Source organism: Poecilia formosa, unplaced genomic scaffold (assembly GCF_000485575.1).
Source record: "Poecilia formosa unplaced genomic scaffold, Poecilia_formosa-5.1.2 Scaffold517, whole genome shotgun sequence".
Lineage (NCBI taxonomy): Eukaryota > Metazoa > Chordata > Actinopteri > Cyprinodontiformes > Poeciliidae > Poecilia > Poecilia formosa.
The window spans coordinates 198,356-216,000 of NW_006800456.1; the positions used below are offsets into that span (position 1 = coordinate 198,356).

The following is a 17,645-nucleotide window of genomic DNA, read 5'->3' on the forward strand; positions in this document are numbered from 1 at the left end:
TTTTTTTTTTTTTTTTAACCCCCTAGGGGGAGGGCCGGCGGGGGAGGGCATCGATGGGTAAAAGGCAGACTGACATAAACCTTTTAAAACAACGGAAACAATTTCGGTATTCTGATTATCGACATTTAATAAAAGTGCTGTGGTACCGTTGTTCTATCACGCCCGTTTCATACCGGGCGTGATAGCACACCGGTGCTTTAAGTGGTCACTTAAAGCACCGGTGTTAACGCTATACAATGAACGCTCTCTATCGTGGTATCACCATGGAGGGATTTCTTTATTTAAATGGGTTCATTTATCAGAGGGATACGAAGTCAGGGTATCATGATTTTAGTAATTACAAGTTTATAAGAGCGATTTTCCGTTGTCCTTCCATGGAAGCGGGCAGCATCCAGACGGAAATAAAACACTTTTTAGTATAAGTTGCTGCTTTGACATGATCACAGAACTGCCAAAACATATGTACAAAAATCCTGAATAAAACATAAAATATTTGAAAATCAGACAGCAGACAAATTGAATCACAGCAACGTCATCAGCCGTTGTAACGCTGACCTGATGCGGTGAAGCTACTAGTAGCAGGAGCGGAACTGCACCAAAAGCTACATACACTGAATAGAAGGAGAGCTACCATCGATACTGTTGCAGCCAGGCATGTTTTAATGTTACACAATATAGTTTTAGGAAGTTGCTCAAAGTCTAAACTGGTATTGTTGTGATTGTAAGGTGTAAAATTTAACTTCGACCAAATGCCCCCCAAAGAAATCCCAGCGCCCCCCTTATGTAAAACTTTCCGCCAGCTTCTTGTCTTGTCCCCTTTCCTCTAGCCATGCCCAGCGCCACTTGTTTTTAATTCCTTTCTCAAGTAAATGTGTTTCTTTACCGGGTGAGACAAACTCCATCTTCTTTCATATCGCATTTGATCTAACCGCGAACCGAACGCATGCGCTTCTTTTCTACAAAACGTTTTACAGTCATTGGTCAAGAACACGGGAGCTAGAATTCTGATTGGCAGACATCTTTGTCTATTATCCACAGTTTAGTTGAGGCGGGCCGTTTGGTCCAATGCTCGCTTTGCTTGAAAAGCCGGAGGTCTGGCCCCCAGACAGAGCTCTTTAAACCCGGAGACTACAGCTTGGTTGAGGCAGACCATGAAGATTGGTTGAGATGGACAGTTTGGCCAAAAGCTGGAAATCCGGCCCCCGGCCGGAGCTCTTTAAGCCCTGGGACAGGTATGGTTAGTTCAAGCTTAGGAATCTTCAGACTAGGGAGAAGAAACGGAGTCAAGTGGATCTTACGTGGTTGGGGGCAGGTCCGGACCAGGGGGAAAGGCATCTGGGGGTGTCCAGGGCTTGATGGGAGGAAGAGGGAGGCTGAAGAGGCGGCATTGGAGGGCGGACTGGTAAGTGGGGGGATCCACTGCTTAGATGCACAGGTAGCTCGGGTTTCTTGTCAGCGTCATGAGGATCAGGGTCAGAAAACCAACTGTCTGACCTGATTTCAGGATGGTTCACAGTTTCTTGAAGGTTGCCCCTGAGAAAAAGGCACACAAAGGTTCACTCAGAATTCTCAACAAGGTAAGTATAGAGAAGAAAACTCTGGGGCCTGAAGTACCAAACATAGGTGACACTCTGGCAGTGAAGTGATGGCGACTCCCTCCTAATATAGGAGCTGACGAGATTAACAGCAGGTGCGCTGGATCAGGAGCTGTAGACCAACCCTCCAGGCAACAGCCTCAGGACGCCCTCTGGTGGATAAAAAGTGAGACAGCAACCTCACCATCCCAAAACCCTGGACCCTAACACCCAGTGCCCACTGGGTGTTAGTATAGTAAGTACAGTAAAAAGAGGTGTAGGCCCAAAACTGAACCCACATGACAGCTGAGCAACATCAGAGTGAACATTGTTCATAAAAACAGTAAAAGACCTATCAGATAAATAAGAGTTAAACCAGTTTAAAACAGTGCCAGAAATACCAAAAAGATCTCTTAATCTGTTGATAAGAACAATGTGATCCACAGTGTCAAAAGCTGAAGTCAAGTCCAGTACAACAAACAGAGTGTAGTTTCCAGAATCAGATGCCATCAACACATCACTAGAAACTTTTAATAATGCTGTTTCTGTGGAATGCAATCTATGAAAACCAGATTGAAAATTGTCCATAAGATCATTTTCCTCAAGAAAAGAGTTCAATTGTTGTGCTACAACCTTCTCAAGGATCTTCAACATAAAAGGAAGTTTAGAGATAGGTCTGTAGTTTTCAAGCATGGAGCAATCCAGGTTAGGCTTTTTTAGCAGAGGACAGACAGCAACAGTCTTAAAACATTGAGGAACAGATCCAGAACAAAGAGACAAATTTATCAAGCTGACTACACTGGGATCAATGCAATTAAAAGTATCTTTAAAAAGAGATGTTAGGAAAACATCCAGTGGACTCAATGACAGTGTCATAAGCTTCAAAAGATCAGTGATCTCATTAATGGACACTGGGGTAAAAGAGGACCACATCTCAGAGATAAACGGTCGAGGGGCCAGACAGTGGGAAAGTGATGGCGAGATACTGACTCTGATGTTGGCAACTTTTTCCATAAAAATTTTTAAAAAACGATTACAATCAGCATACATAAAAGCACTTTGAGATGAACACAGTGGAGAAACAATGTTCTTAATTATGTTAAATAAGATTTTTTGATTTCGTTCTTTTGAGTTGATGAGATTGGCAAATTAATGCTCATAGTGCTTCAATTATAATATGTAATGTTCTTTCCTCATAATGCCATCTATTTTATGAAGATACACCACTTCATCCTGCAGCAAAACAGTCCCATAGCATTGATGCTGCCATTTCCATACTTCACAGCTTGACTGTGGACAGAGACTCTGTCTGACCAGCTTCAGCTGCATCTTCACCAGGTCCTTGTCTATTATTTGTGAGGTCAATCTGCACATTTTGGACAAGAACCTGACACAGAACCTGTCTCCTTTCTCAGCAGTATGATGGATGGACAGTTCCAGCTGCATATAATTGTTTGAACAATGAGCTACACAGTGGTGCAGTTGGTAACACTGCTGCCTTGCAGCAAGAAGGTCCTGGGTTTGCATGTTCTCCCTGTGCATGCTTGGGTTCTTTCTAAAAACAGTCCAAAAACATAACTGTCAGGTTAGCTGGTCTCTCTAAATTCTCCTTAGATGTGTGAGTGTGTGTGTGTGTGTGTATGGTTATTTGTCTCTGTGTTGCCCTGTGATGGACTGGTGACCTGTCTAGGGTGACCCCGCCTCTTGCCCGTTGACAGCAGGAGATAGGAACCATCACCCCTCGCAATCCAACCAGTGATAAGAGTGTAAGAAAATGGATGGATGGATGGATGTTTGAACAAGCATATTCTCTCTGCTATTATTGTGACATTTAGCAAATAGAAATTATTTTGGCAATTTTAACTAACTTGAAACAAGAAAAACTTGGTCTGATTTAAATTCAGAAAGAGAGAAAATTGTTTTCTGTATGTAAACTTCTGGTTTCAACTTAATGAATTAAAACATGACAGTAAATCAAGTGTCAGAAGCCTAACGTTCCCAGACATGACATCTTGTCAGACTGACGTCAAACTCTGCTGTTCTACATTCTGAGGTGTTTGGAGCTGTTTCCATCCCAGCCAAACAAAGGATGGATCAGCACCGTAAACAAACAGACCAGCGACTTTTAGAACAGTCTCTCTACTGCTGACTGAGATTAAAAGTGACTGCTAGCATACAGCAGATGGGAAATCACACTTTTCAAGGCATTTTGTAAAAATCAAAGAGCCTCCGTGTCATTTCTCAGCAAAAGCCTCTTTAGCCTGTCAAAATAGCCTCAGAGTGAAGACGTAATTCATGTAAACAAAAGGCTTTGATGGGCATCTGAGTATCAATTATGCACCCACAAAAAGGGATAAACAGTGTCAACATTTCTTCACATTAGCACAACTATATCAGCATATGCACAGGATGTTCTGTCTCACTGACTGCATAGTAGCTGTACTCAGGTTTAAAGCCTCACCTCATCAGTGTTTACATCTCTGAAAATGAAGAAAAATATCTGCAGCTGAAATATCACATTTTATGTATGCATAAAATGGCAACAAACTCCAGGAGCCATTAGGCTGGAGGCAGATTACGCCCTCGACCAACTAACCAGTCTATCACAGATCCAATTTTAACATTTGGAAATGCTCCACCTGTTGGGACGTCTATGTTGTTCATAAAAAAAATAGAAAATTACACAAAACACTGGCGTTACATCAAGGTACAATACATACACATGTCTTGTCTTCTACATATGTAGGGATGAAACTTAAAGATGCTCATTGTTATTGACTATATAGATTTGAACACATTTAAATTGTTTACACAAATAATCGTATTTTGTTTACATAAAAAACTCCCTGCTGGAACCTTTGAGTTTGCATGTTTCCGGTACGTCAGTAAATCTGACGCACAAGCTAAATCTGCTAACAACAATGATGGATGATAAATCTGCTTCTCTTTGGACCACTGGGTTGATTTCTGCTTCAAAAACCAATCTGTGTACAGGTTGTGCTAAAAGTAGTCAGTAAAGCTATTCAAGTCTAAAATAACATCTGAATGCTAACCATGACACTAACATCAGCGTTCACAGTCCGTAGTTCTAAGGTCCATGAATGATCAGGAGTTCCTGAAACTCTGAATAACACTTTGCTCAAATCTGGTGGTTGAAGAACATAAATTACAGTTTGAAAACAGTAAATGTCTTTGTTGTTAAGCTCACATTTATTCAATAACATAAACAGCTCGATTTACGAGAACAAATTTTTTTGGCCCAAATTTGTGCCAATGTTATCATAAGTATTTTTAAAAAGTTGTGACCGCTTCACTACATAGGAAACATATGTGGGGTTTTAACATTAAGCATCGGCCACGCTGTTTGCTGAAGAACTGTCGCATATGACAGACAAACCCACAGCTTTGGACAGTTTCCCCACTTTGCGTTGCAACACAATTATGAGGCACTCTGTGCTTTTTAGGCAAAAATGGATTTGCGTACATAAATATCCACAGAGCGCTTACACATACAGCCTGCATCTCAGTTTATCCTGTGAGTTTTAATTAATTGAAGGCATGAAAATTGGATTCAGTCAGAAGGAAAGAAGAGATTATACATTCCTGCTGCTCTCACTGCCGTTGTGTTTCTCATCCAGCTCCTTCTCTCCCCATCCCCTTCCCACTGTGACAAAACACAGAGATCCTTGTTATTAGAGCTCATTACAATTAGTTATGTGCACTGCAGCTTGTTGTAACTCGCCACATGGAAATGAGAGTTGTGGTGAGGAAGACAGCGGTGCTTTCTGGCCACCAGGTAACGGCAGCGTGATGTGTAATTTCATCCGGTAGACACTCAGGTTTTAACCAACACAGAGAGCTGGCTGCTGCCGTGCCAAAGCAAGGCTTTGTCGCACCAGAGGGAATTAAGGCATTTGAGTTTCAGCTCATGATCAGTCCAGGTGTGTGTTCTGGAGTCTGCTAATCATTCTCCTCCTCTGAGAAATGCTATGAAACGCAGAAACAACAAAATCAACTAGATAATTGGTCCACTGCCTTCATAGTGTGAATAACTTTAACGGATGGTTCAAACCCTGACTGGGAAATTCTGAAGAGGGAGTCATTTTGCAATGCCTATAAAAAGCATTTGTCCCCCTTGGATGTTTTAATCTTTTAATTCATTTTATAAATCAATCATGATGAGCCAAATGTGTCTGTCAACAAAAATGACAAAAAAATCCTTTAATATGAAAGTTAAAACTGAATTCTACAAAATAATGACAATTGAATGAAAAATATGTAATATAAATATTCATCCCCTTTAAAGTGACTAAGCTAATTAAACAGAGGTCCAGTCAGTTGGGGCCAGCAGTCTCACAATGAGTGGAATGAGTGCAGTGAATGTCTCCAGTGATTGCACACAGACAGGTGGTTCTGTAAGGTCCATTCAACTGGTTTGTCAGTATCCATGGCTACCACTACAGCATGAAAACTAAAAAAACTCTCCAACCAATCAGAAAAAAGGTTATTTATTGAAAAGTATCAGTCAGCAGATGGATACAAAGACCCTGAACATTCACAGAGTTCAGTTCAATTATCAGGAAACAGAAGGAATCTGGTCTGTGTGCAAATATGTCCTCACAAGCTGAGAAACCTTGAAGAATGAAACTAGAGAGAGAGGACACCAGGTTACCATGGCAACACCAAAGGACTCTTTAAGAAGCCTGAAGCATCTGATTTAGAAAGCATAAAACAAAATAACAGGCAGATTTTCATTTTTGCCGTCTTACTCTGGATATCAGTGCAGGAACGTGTTTCCTGCAGTTTGCTTCGTGACACTCGATTCGGTACAGCTCACATTTTCTCACTGGAGTTAGGGTTTCACTTGCACATGAATGCAAAGAGGCAAAAGAAAATTAGCACAGATGTGGTGACCTCCCACACAGACTCACTGGGGGATCCGTGATGGAAATGTATGAAGAGTCACAACAACAGGGAAACATGCAACATCTCAAACAGTTGTCTCCAACCAGCCACCCTACCAGAAACTAATGTTTTCAGCATTAAGTGAACAATTTCTTGTTAACCTGTGACAGGGGTGTCAAACTCCAGTCCTCAAGGGCCGCTGTCCTGCAACTTTTAGATGTGCCTCTGCTGCACCACACCTGAAAAGAATAATTAGGTCATTAGCAAGGCTCAGGAGAACCGATCTACACAGGGAGGAGGTAATTAAGCCATTTCATTCCACTGTTTTTTACCTGTGGCACATCTAAACACTGCAGGACAGCGGCCCTTGAGGACTGGAGTTTGACACCCCTGTATTGTGAATGACAACCTGTGAACAACAGGTTAATTTAAAGAAATTTAAAGAAAGTGAATTACTTAACAAACCCTGAATCTTAAAGAGATTTGCTTAACAAATTAACCCTCATCAATAAATGATACATGAGCTGCTTATACCTCTTCAGTATGTTTCTGTGTTTTACTTCCATGTTTTTCTTTTTTCATTCTCACTCCTTCACCTGATTTTGCTACTCCAGCCATCCTAACTGACAACAGATTAGTGAAAATGTATAATTTCTTACACGCACTGTGCTCCAGATGTGAACAATTTAATAACTGAAAACAGAATACTCCTGGAAACGTGGGAACATAGCAGTGCAGTATCTGTTCCTCAGCTGAGTTTGAATGTGTTCACATCTGACAGGCCAGAGCCTTGGTTCGATTACAGACTATAATTACAACAATTGCTCCATTTTCAGCTGGATGGTTCTCTTTCACACTGCACTGTGTCAAACAATTCAAACCCTTTGAAAAACCTTTTAGCCCCCATCCATGTAGGGGCGCTGGACCAAGAACCACAAAAAAACCACAGAAGAAGACACTGATACCTTCCTTGTTAACAGAATGTGAACAAAAATGGAGCGGCGTCATATTTTAGCATTTGTAGGGTTTCTGCTTTGTCTTTAGCAAAAGACCACAAGCCATTCCTCCTGCTTGCGCCAGACACACGTTTGTTTGATTCTATTTACCCAGAATGCCTTGTGCTGTGGTCTGTTTCCTGCTTTTGTAGCTGTTTCTGGTCTGCTTGGCACTTAAACCTGCGTTCGAACCGCACCAGATTTCACGTCAAACGGAAAGAGACCGAGGTTTCCAATGGACCAGAGTTCATTAATTTGGTCTGCATCAGAGTTCGATCACATATTCACATCTCCACAAACAAACCGGACTTTCTACACAAACATACCAGAGTTTGAATAAAGCCAAGACCAAGTCCTGACAATTAATGGTTTATATGGCAAATACATGTATGATTTATTTTAAAAAAGCAACATATTGTTTTCTCTCCATCTTAATATTTTTGCACTGCTTTTGTGGATATCTTAATATGTCGAATCTTAAAAAACATTAAAAGTTTCTGTTAAAAAGTGACAAAATGTGAAAAGCTCAAAGGGTTCTGGCTGCTTTTCCAAAGCGCTCTACATTCAGGCCCAGGCTGACCTGTCCACACTTACTTCTCAGATAAGTTCTTCTACATTAGAGAAAGGAAGAGAGAGCCTGCTGATAGCCGCTGGCTGGAATTCGAGGCATGGGCTCAAACTTTTTGTAGACTTAAGGGACGGTACCCTGTGGGTCATCCTGAATAAGAAGCTTTAATTGCTCTCCAGGTGGCTGGCGAATGAACTCGTCTCTGTGTGCCTTGTGGAGCTCATCCCTTACCAAAAGAAACAGGAGAAATCTGATTCAGCTGAGTCACTGTTCAGAGTTTTACCTGCCTCTGCAGCAGCTTCTTTATCCCGCCTTACATTTCCATTATATTTTGAAAAAATCAGTCATCAGTCACTGGGATGAACCACATTTCCAGTAAAGACTTTTTTCTATGTAAATGTTTAAAAAAATACTGTAAAGTGGCAGAAGACAACCAATTAGAACCGACTTCCTGAAACTGCTAATGTGCTGAGATTTTCACACCCTGCCATCTCCCAGGTTAACGAGGAACTATCCACTGAGCAGCAGTTGTGTGAACAAACACCTTGTTAATGTCATGTCAGAAGAGAATGGGCACAGTTATTCAGAATCAGCGGCTGAAAAGGAAAACAGAAAAATACAGCAATCTTCCAGCAGACTGACCACATGGTGGTCTGACCACTGCTGTTCACTGAACAGGAAACTGAGGCTAAAATTGTTTTGGGTTTTTCATTATAGTTTAATTTTATTTTGTTGTGAATTTTTGTCTAATTCAGTTTGTTTTCCTTTATTTTTACTGTGTTTTTTGCTCATTTTTATTAGTTATCAGTTAAATATCGCTCAGTTTAGTTTTTATTAGATATGGTAGCAGTTTTAGTTTTTCATATTTTGGTTAATTTTAAGGTGCAGATTTTAAAAATGTCAAAGTATTGCACTGTCATAATGTATAGATGAATACTCAGGTAACTTTTTCAAAACATGTATTCAGTTATCACAGAACAACACATACCTGTCAAATTTTGGATTTGAAAATATGAGAATTTTTTGCCGCCCTGTGCTACACCGTCAGAGGAGGATGGGCTGTAATTATGTTATGATATGGGAAATTTACAGGAGAATCCTTATTTGGGAGTACAGCGGGAAAGATGGAAACAGCACGGAAGCTTCCTGGATAAAACGGAAGACTTGCCGTTTTCTCCCAAAGCTCTCTGCTGCCATTTTGGCTCTAGGAGGAGGACGGAGTGACATCATTTGCCCAGAGCTGATGTAAAGTCTTTGTTTGGGGTAAAAAAAAAAAAAAAAAAAATTCAAACACATCAGTTTGAAATGCTAACAAATAGATTCATAAACACAAAAACAAATGATATTATGTCTATAATTTAGTTTATAAATGCAAGATGTAGTTAGTTATATAGATTTTCCCCATTAATTACTGTTTTTTATTTCTTTCAGTGAATAAAAATGTTTTCTCGATTTCAGTTTTTGTTGTTTCGGAATGATATGCACGGCACGTTGCCTGTGGAATATATTCTATTGTTTGAATTTGGTTTTTATTGTTCATGTTACTTGTTTTATTGCGAATGCAAAGTTAAGAATAATATTTACTATTATTGTTGTATTATTATTATTATTATTATGTAATTATTATTTTGTTTTTATCATTATTATGATTATATCAGACTGAAAACAACAGTTTTCTGGTCCAGTGAGTTCTGATCCACCACTCACTCTGCTGCTGGTCTCACGGTGTGGAGGATCTTTTCTTTGCACACTTTGTGCCCATTACTGTCAATGAACAATGTTTGATTTTATGTCAAAGGAAATTTTTCAAAGGTTAATTATTTAGTTAATTTGTTTTGTACATTAGAACTTATTCCTTCTTGTGTATCCAGTAACGTTTCTGGTGCCATAGTTTCTGGGAGAGGAAACGCTTCTTGCTTCTTCTTACACAGCAAATCCAGGAGGCCCAGATTAACACTGTCAGATTGATTTCAACACTTTTAAAGTATCTATATGGGTTGTTAATCCACAGTACTCAGCCACGCCCTTAACTCCTCCCAAACTCCAGCGGACTGACTACTGACCAGCTCTCCGTCTCACGGGTCCGAAAAGCCTCTAATTCCTGGGTATTACCGCAAATAAGAATATAGAGAACTTTTGTTTAAACTGGGAGCGAGAAAGATTCGTCTAAGCTCTAACTACCTTCATCCAGACGTTATGACCCGCTTCAGTCCATGATTCAGACATCGGAGTAGCCCCGCCGGTGTCCGAGCTCATAAACCACGTCTGTTCACGGTAGCTCTTTCCCTGTCATTAACGTGCACTTGTTACCGGCTTAGATAATTTTAGAGACTAGGAATAAGTCCCAGGGTCATTATTTATCTGAACTAAAGAACATACGAAGCCACCCTAATTTACTAAGACCATTAACATTGATTTTACATTAATCAGAAGAATTAAATCTAGTTGACTCAATTAATTTAACTGTCCACAACGTCAAATTAGACTTTAGTATTTTATTAGCAAGCTTTAGCAAGGGAAAAGACATACAGCTTATCAATAAAAATTAAGAAATTAATACTTTTAAGAATTTTTAGAAATTACTCCTACTTCTAACCCTACACTGTGTCTTAATCTAAATAGAGGCTTTGGGGGAGGCAGTATTACTCGAACCCAGATGCAGAGACGTTCCTTGGCAGCAGAAAACTTTAACGTCCATGGATGGAGTCCTGTCTTTGTCTTGGCAGAATCCTTTTAGAATAGATCCAAAGTTGAACTGGTGAGAATCCTCAACGAACTCAGTTCTTAATCCACAAAAGATCTTTGTCTATTCCCCATGTCCACTGCAGCATCGTTGTAATCCTTTGGGTTGAGTGTGGGGCCGCAGTCGAATCAGAATCCCGGGTTGTGGGTAAATGGATCTTGTTCCTTCCTTGTGCAGCGAGCAGTCGTCCCGGGGTATCACCACGCAGCCCCCCGTTGATTCTGCATCTCCGTTTGCTCGACTCGAACGCCGCGGAACAAAGAACCTCGATTCTGCGTCTGCATATATTTTTATATTGCATGTCCTACATGTCCGGTGCGTACTTTCCTTGACGTCAAGTGCCTTCAGTTAGCCTCAACCTTTTAACTTTTAACCTTCCTTTTTAAAGATCAACAACTCAAAACACATGGTGCAGATATAGTCTCAAAATCTCACTTCCTTTTTCCTCCGTGCTAAAAATTCTTTCACCCCTGCAGTCTATATTTGTGACACGGTATCAGACTCTTTTTACTCTTCACTCTTCAACCTCATACAGTAGTTAAAGAAATGATTATATGTATTTTACTCATCCTTAAAACATAATAAATTCATTTTGCATTTAAAAACAAAGATTACATGTTTTTCAATCAACATTAAGTCATAATACAAGATTACTATTAGCTCCAGGCTTTTGTGACCTGTTTTCTGTGTGTTCTGGAAAGATCTCAACTAGTTCCAGCCAGGTTTTACGACACCCCCTCCTTAAGATCGAACAGAGCAATTACAGAAAACGCAAAGTTTAATGTCAAAATCACATTTATACCTTTTAGTTTCTCTGATTTAGCATTCATTTATAATTTTATAATAACCATTACGTGTTAGTTACTCTTATTATAATCATGAAGTGAGTTATTACAGACATTTCTTAAAAGAAACGAAGAATAATCCATTATTCCAATCATTTGATACTATGGTTAAGTTACTTGTTTCACCTGTAAGTATTTCCACAAGTGTAAGAGTGAGTGTAAATATTCTTATAATCAAACCAACATCAACCACTGGTTAAACCAATATTAATTATTGGCCTAATCATAAGTCATTATTATTAATGTAAGTATTTTACTCAGGGTTTTATCCAATTACTCAAAATGTTTAGATTTTATTCTTTAAACCTTTAATGACTTGAAATGAGCAATCCGAACTATTTTTAAACACTGCAGGCTGGAAACTTCCTCTTTCTTCAGGAAACCTGCTCGTCCTGTTCCATGACTCTCTTTCTGCCTGATTATGATTTTTTTATGATTAAATAGAAAAAATAGAATTAAAGCAAAGTGTGCAGGACACAATAGCAACACACACAACCAGATTAATTTCATTACTGACTGACTCTACTGTTGGGTCTTGATGTCACCTGTGTAATCAGTTTTAAAGATAACTTTATCTATTGTTATTATTAAACTAAAATCTCCAGCATGGGGAAGTGGGTTGAGCTCGACTTTTCTCAACAGGGTCCACACACCAGAAAGTGTTAATTTAACTCTTTTTGGAGTGTTAGTACCTTAACTCTTATAAAGTGTCAAATATCAAATCTGCTGGAGTTAATAATTTAACACGTACTAGCACTAATTCAGTGTTAGATCTTAATATTAACTCTCACGGAGTACTTCTTTAACTTCTTAAGAGTTATTTGTAATTAATATTAAATAGGTATTTTATTGTTTTGAACTTTTAAAAATTCTTTGGAAAATAAACATTTAATAAAGAGGCAATGATTTTCTCAAATGCATTTATTTCAAAACGTGCACCATAATTACAAAACATATTACAACGTGGAATAATGTGCATGTTTCACATGTCACTTTCATTCACATATTACTTATTAAAAGGTCTAACATATCAGCTGTGCAATACAAAATGCAGTATGCTTAATACATTTTTCTAAAATACTATATGCATGAACTTGTTCAAAGCACAAGGTGGAGAAAGTAAAGCCTGTATCAATGCATGCAGTTCATGTAAAATGATAGAGTACATTTTCTTTTAACAGGTAGATTGCCAGATATGTACATTACATAACAGACCAACCTGATATTCAGATCCATCATTTCTTATCCAGTTTATGTTTCTGTTGATAAGAGAAAGTTCCTCTCTGCACTCCACCAGAGAAATGTCCACTCACTAACAGATTGTCTTCAGGTTGTTGGGCTGTTCGTGAAGTTTGGCCGGAGACACCAACATGCTCCTCTACTGCAACGGATAGTCTTCAGTCTCTGAGTAGGACAGCCAGTGTCAGTCTCTGGATCATAAACAAAAAACATAACAATGAGAAATGGAACGAAGGAATACATTTTTACTAAAACTCTAACAACAAGCCTCCATTACAGAAATGTAGGGTTTCAGAGATATTAACACTTACATAATCATTTTTAGAGATTGAATCTTCGAAGAACCCATGGAGGGATCAGGGGGAGGAGGTTAGGCTGACGACTGGTGATTCATCCTCAACCAGACTGGTTCTAATATATACAAAAAGGGAATAAAAGGATTAAAATATGCTGCAAAACGTATATAATACACAACAGCGGGAATAATGCTTTCAACGTGAAAATGCCTTTTACATTTTTTCAAAGGAAAAAAATTGATCAGAACGGTTGATAAATCTGACTAATATGCATGTGAACGTTCAACATCATGAAAAAACATACTCCAGATTATTACGGATCTGTTCAAGTTAGCCAGTAATTTGACTGAATCTTAACCGGCTTGATTTTTTTTCCAACAAATACTCTGCTAACATTCGGCATGCTAAGCTAAAAGTGCTAACACCGAGTAGTGTGGCGAACATGACGTCTATCATACAGGTTGAGCTCAACTCAAAATAATAGTTATAAACCATCTCAGAAAAAAATGACATACCAAGCGTGGTAACCACCTCAGACCGGTGGAAAGTAAATAGTCATGAAATTACTTGGCTTCTGTCGCTTTGCTTCAGTGGGAATCTGTGATTTTGGGGGCGGAGTCAGTGAATTAACTCCTTCAGTGTTAGAGCCGCTGGTGAAGTTCAGAGTTAAGAAGTAAAGAGTTATTGATTCTATTTTAAGACCTTTAGATATGAAACGGAAACACTTTGTTTTAATACTGGATTTTAGCTACTAATAATATTCACCCCAGAGTTACATAAACATAATGTGACTCTATAAGTGTAAAATTAACTCTGCTTTTGCACAAAGTCTACTAACACCAAAACATTTAACACTTTTGAATTTGCTGTGTACCCTTAAATAAATGTGCAGTGTTTTGGACGAGCAGCGCCTCTCCGCTGCTGCCCAGCCCTGTGATTGGGACTCGATCGGGTGTGTTTTCACGGGAGTTTCTGGCGGCGGGCAGGTGGTAAACTCCATGGACCGGCGTCCAAACGGCGGCAACTGCTGCGGGAAAGCCGAAGGTCGGAAGGCGTGGAAATGAGATGATTGCCGCGTTCACCGAATTAAAACTTTTTCCGTGATTGTTATGAGCCAAAGGGTGAGCGTTTCATGAATTACACAGATGTCAGGAGTCAGGCTGCATCCTGCCGACTCAGTTACCATGGCGATAAGTTACTGAGCAATTACCCAGAGCTGAGAGAGAGGAGGTGTTATTATTTTTGAACATCTAAAAAAATGTGTTTGTACCCCAAGCTACAAAGATTTCAAAATACATCCGACAGTCAAACAAATTGCGCTCAACTTTTTCTCTCTCTTTTTTCTTCCTGCAGACACGTCCATCATCCTGAGTAACTATTGCTGAGCTAATGAGTGGCTAACAACTGGCACCCAGAAAAGATCCGTCACTCACCCAGCTATTATAGAACACTGTAACATGACAAACATGCTGGTGTGTAACAGTGGCTAATACACTCATTAACTGTTTTCCTCCTTTCTTCTCGTTCTCTTCTCGTTCTCTTGCTAACGTCCACATGCTCACATTTTGACGCATGCCCCCTTTCCCCCTCGCCCCAATGTGCGGCCCGCCACTTGGCCCGTTGTTATCACAGCTCCGGTCCAGCTGGCTGCGTCACTGACATTCTGGGTTTGAACAGCCTCTCATTAGCCTCGCCCTCCCATCCCTCGTCGCTGCCCTCTCTCCTTTGTCGCTCTTTTTAGATTCCCTTTGTTCCGTGTCCCCTCATTAAGCCGTCTCTTCTGGCCTCTGCAGCGGTGTGCAGTCACCGAGCGTACACGGCCGCCTGCTGTCCGTGGTCTGTCCGCCGGTCTTTGAGCCTAATGGCTTGTGTAATGCAAAACCAGTCCGAGGCGAGAAAACAGAGCCGCTGTTTGTTTATTATGACAGGCAGCAAAACCCTACAGACAAATAAAAAGAGAGAAAAGAGGCAGAAATAGGTAAACTTGTTCTTCACTCTGAGAATGCATTCTTCTCAAGGTTAGCTTTAGAAGAATACAATATCCCTGCCAGCATGCCCAGGTAGGCCCCATATGGGGAAAAAGAGAGGAGACCAGATGGGTCCCATATGGGTTTGTCCGCGTGTTCCATGGGCCCTACATGGATTTGCCCATGTAGGGCCACAGCCTACGTGGCCCTACATACAACGTGTAACGCTAAACAATTTGGAAGTTATGAGGACAATTTATCGTCCTCATCACGATAATTTTTACCAACCTTTAATCTGCTGTGGTTTAAAAAGACGGTCAAACCGCGACTAGAACATTCTGCCCGTCATTCAAACCCTTTAGTTTTTCCTTTCTGAATAGCATTAGCATATCAATTATAATCCGGTATGTTATGAACAAGCATGCAGAAAAGGTTATCCAAAATATACAATAAAAGTGTATCTATGTTTGAAATAATGTGCCAATTAGATTATTAAAAGCTTAACTAAATAAATATTTGCCTACGGAAGAGGATTTGGGAAAGAAAACAGGTCATTATTCTGACTTTAATCTAAAAAAAAAAATCTTACACATCAGTTGGTGTTAGAAAAATGTTATAGGCCCCTCTTCTGTGGTTTAACACCACACAATATTTTTTCATATTTTTATAAGTGAAGTATGATTGTCCAATTAGAAATGAAAACCTTTGTCCCCTTCATGAGACTATTTACTTATAACTTATTGGTCTCAACTGACTAAACATAATGAACAACTTTTGAGTTGATTCTTTCCATTATTTTTAGCTTTGGATTTATAAGCAAGAAACATTAAAATAATTCTTTCATATTTAATTTGTATCAATCTATATGTAGTCAGAGCTTTAAACTCAAATCTTACAAAATAAACAGACAAAATGTTTTCATAAAAAATGTATTTATTACATTTTTATGAAAATATAAAATGTAATAAAATGTAACATACAAGCAGATATTCAGCCAATGTTTGGGGAATCATGACAAAATATTCCTTTAATTTATGTATATAAAAGATGAGGAGACAGTAAAGAAGACCATGTCAGGAGGAGAAAGAGAATCACTGGGAGATTCTGGGAAGCTGCATCCAAATTGGAGCTGAGGCCTCTCTTCCTAAAAGCCGCCTGTATGAAACAATAAAAAATAAATATTAAAACAAAAGTTCACACTGCACGTAAGAAGCCAACCGAAGGGAAGAATATATTTCTCTCACACACACACACACACACACACACGCACACACACACGCACGCACGCACGCACGCGCGCGCACGCACGCACACACACAAATAATATGAATTTACAAACTACAAATAAAAATCAGAGGAAGGGAATGTTAGTATTGGAAGAGAACAAACACTATGTTCTTCAGAAGATACTAACATCTTCAGAAGGATCGAACTCTCCAGAGAGGAATATTATATTTTGACACACGTATCAAACAGTATCTATGCAAACTCATTAAACTCTTCATGTCACACTTTGAAACGCTACTATCAGATATCAAGCAGCAGAATACGACAAGGTGACTTCCCGAGATCAGGCCGCGGTTAGCGGGGTAAACACACTCCACCCACCGCTGAGCCTGGAGCCGCCTGGCCCCGTTAGCGGAGCTGCGCTGCTCCGAAACTCCAGACTATATTTCAAAGAAACTGCATGAACTAAGTGCGTAAATGAAGCTATGAGGGCTACTTTCTAGCCTAAAAACATCTTAAAACAACTTTTTGTAACTTACCTCCTTTTATCGCTGCTGGTGGCGCAGTGCAATGGTGGCCATCTTGTTGGTCCAGAGACAAGAGGTATGACTGTAGGATGGTTTGGAAAGCCACTCTCTCGTGCTCTGGCCTTTCAAAATAAAAAAACTAAACTAAAAACTCAGGCTAACCATTTTTCTCAGTGAACAGATGTCCGGTATTAGATAGATAGATAGATGGATGGATGGATGGATGGATGGATGGATGGATGGATGGAGGATGGATAGAAGTACTTTATTCATCCCAACCGGGAAATTACTGTGCAGTTGCAGCATACACAAACACACAGATCAAATTACAATATGAAAAATAAAAATAAGATAAATGCATAAAATATAAAATGTAAGATGTAAGATTTGTTTCTCTCAGGAGCATTACTTAAACTGACTTGCGGCTGGCAGAAAATACTACAGTATATAGCCTGAAACATGAAAAGAACAAGCTTGTCTGCCTGCAGCCTAATGTCTACGGCCCCTGTGTAAGCCGGACAGACAGGGGCGCAACTACATATTATTCAGGTGGATGCGAAAACATAAATCGGCGCCCCCCCAAAGGAAGGTACGTAAGGGTGAAGGAGCGTAGAAAACATACAGTCGCTCTACCCCCCTGAGACGAAGACACATGAAAGGTAAAACTCGCTACATTTACATTTACATGTGCGCGAGGTGAAGGAGCGTAAGGGTGCGGTGAAGTGTATGCGAAGGCCTCATCGGCGCTTCCCCCCCTCC

General features: G+C 39.8%; 2 long non-coding RNA genes across 2 annotated transcripts in view; one reads left to right on the top strand and one right to left on the bottom strand.

Moving 5' to 3' along the window:
• Positions 1-938: 938 nt before the first annotated feature.
• LOC107834086 (uncharacterized) overlaps positions 939-17,645 on the top strand; it is a 69,923-nt gene continuing 53,216 nt past the window's right edge. Inside the window, exons 1-2 of the long non-coding RNA XR_001659869.1 lie at positions 939-1,023; positions 9,254-9,262. This is a non-coding gene — a long non-coding RNA (uncharacterized LOC107834086). The remainder of the gene's footprint in view (positions 1,024-9,253; positions 9,263-17,645) is intronic.
• The window catches only part of LOC107834085 (uncharacterized), a 17,360-nt gene continuing 12,256 nt past the window's right edge, over positions 12,542-17,645 (bottom strand). Inside the window, exons 3-4 of the long non-coding RNA XR_001659868.1 lie at positions 13,181-13,357; positions 12,542-13,060 (exon numbers count right to left, since the gene is read on the bottom strand). This is a non-coding gene — a long non-coding RNA (uncharacterized LOC107834085). The remainder of the gene's footprint in view (positions 13,061-13,180; positions 13,358-17,645) is intronic.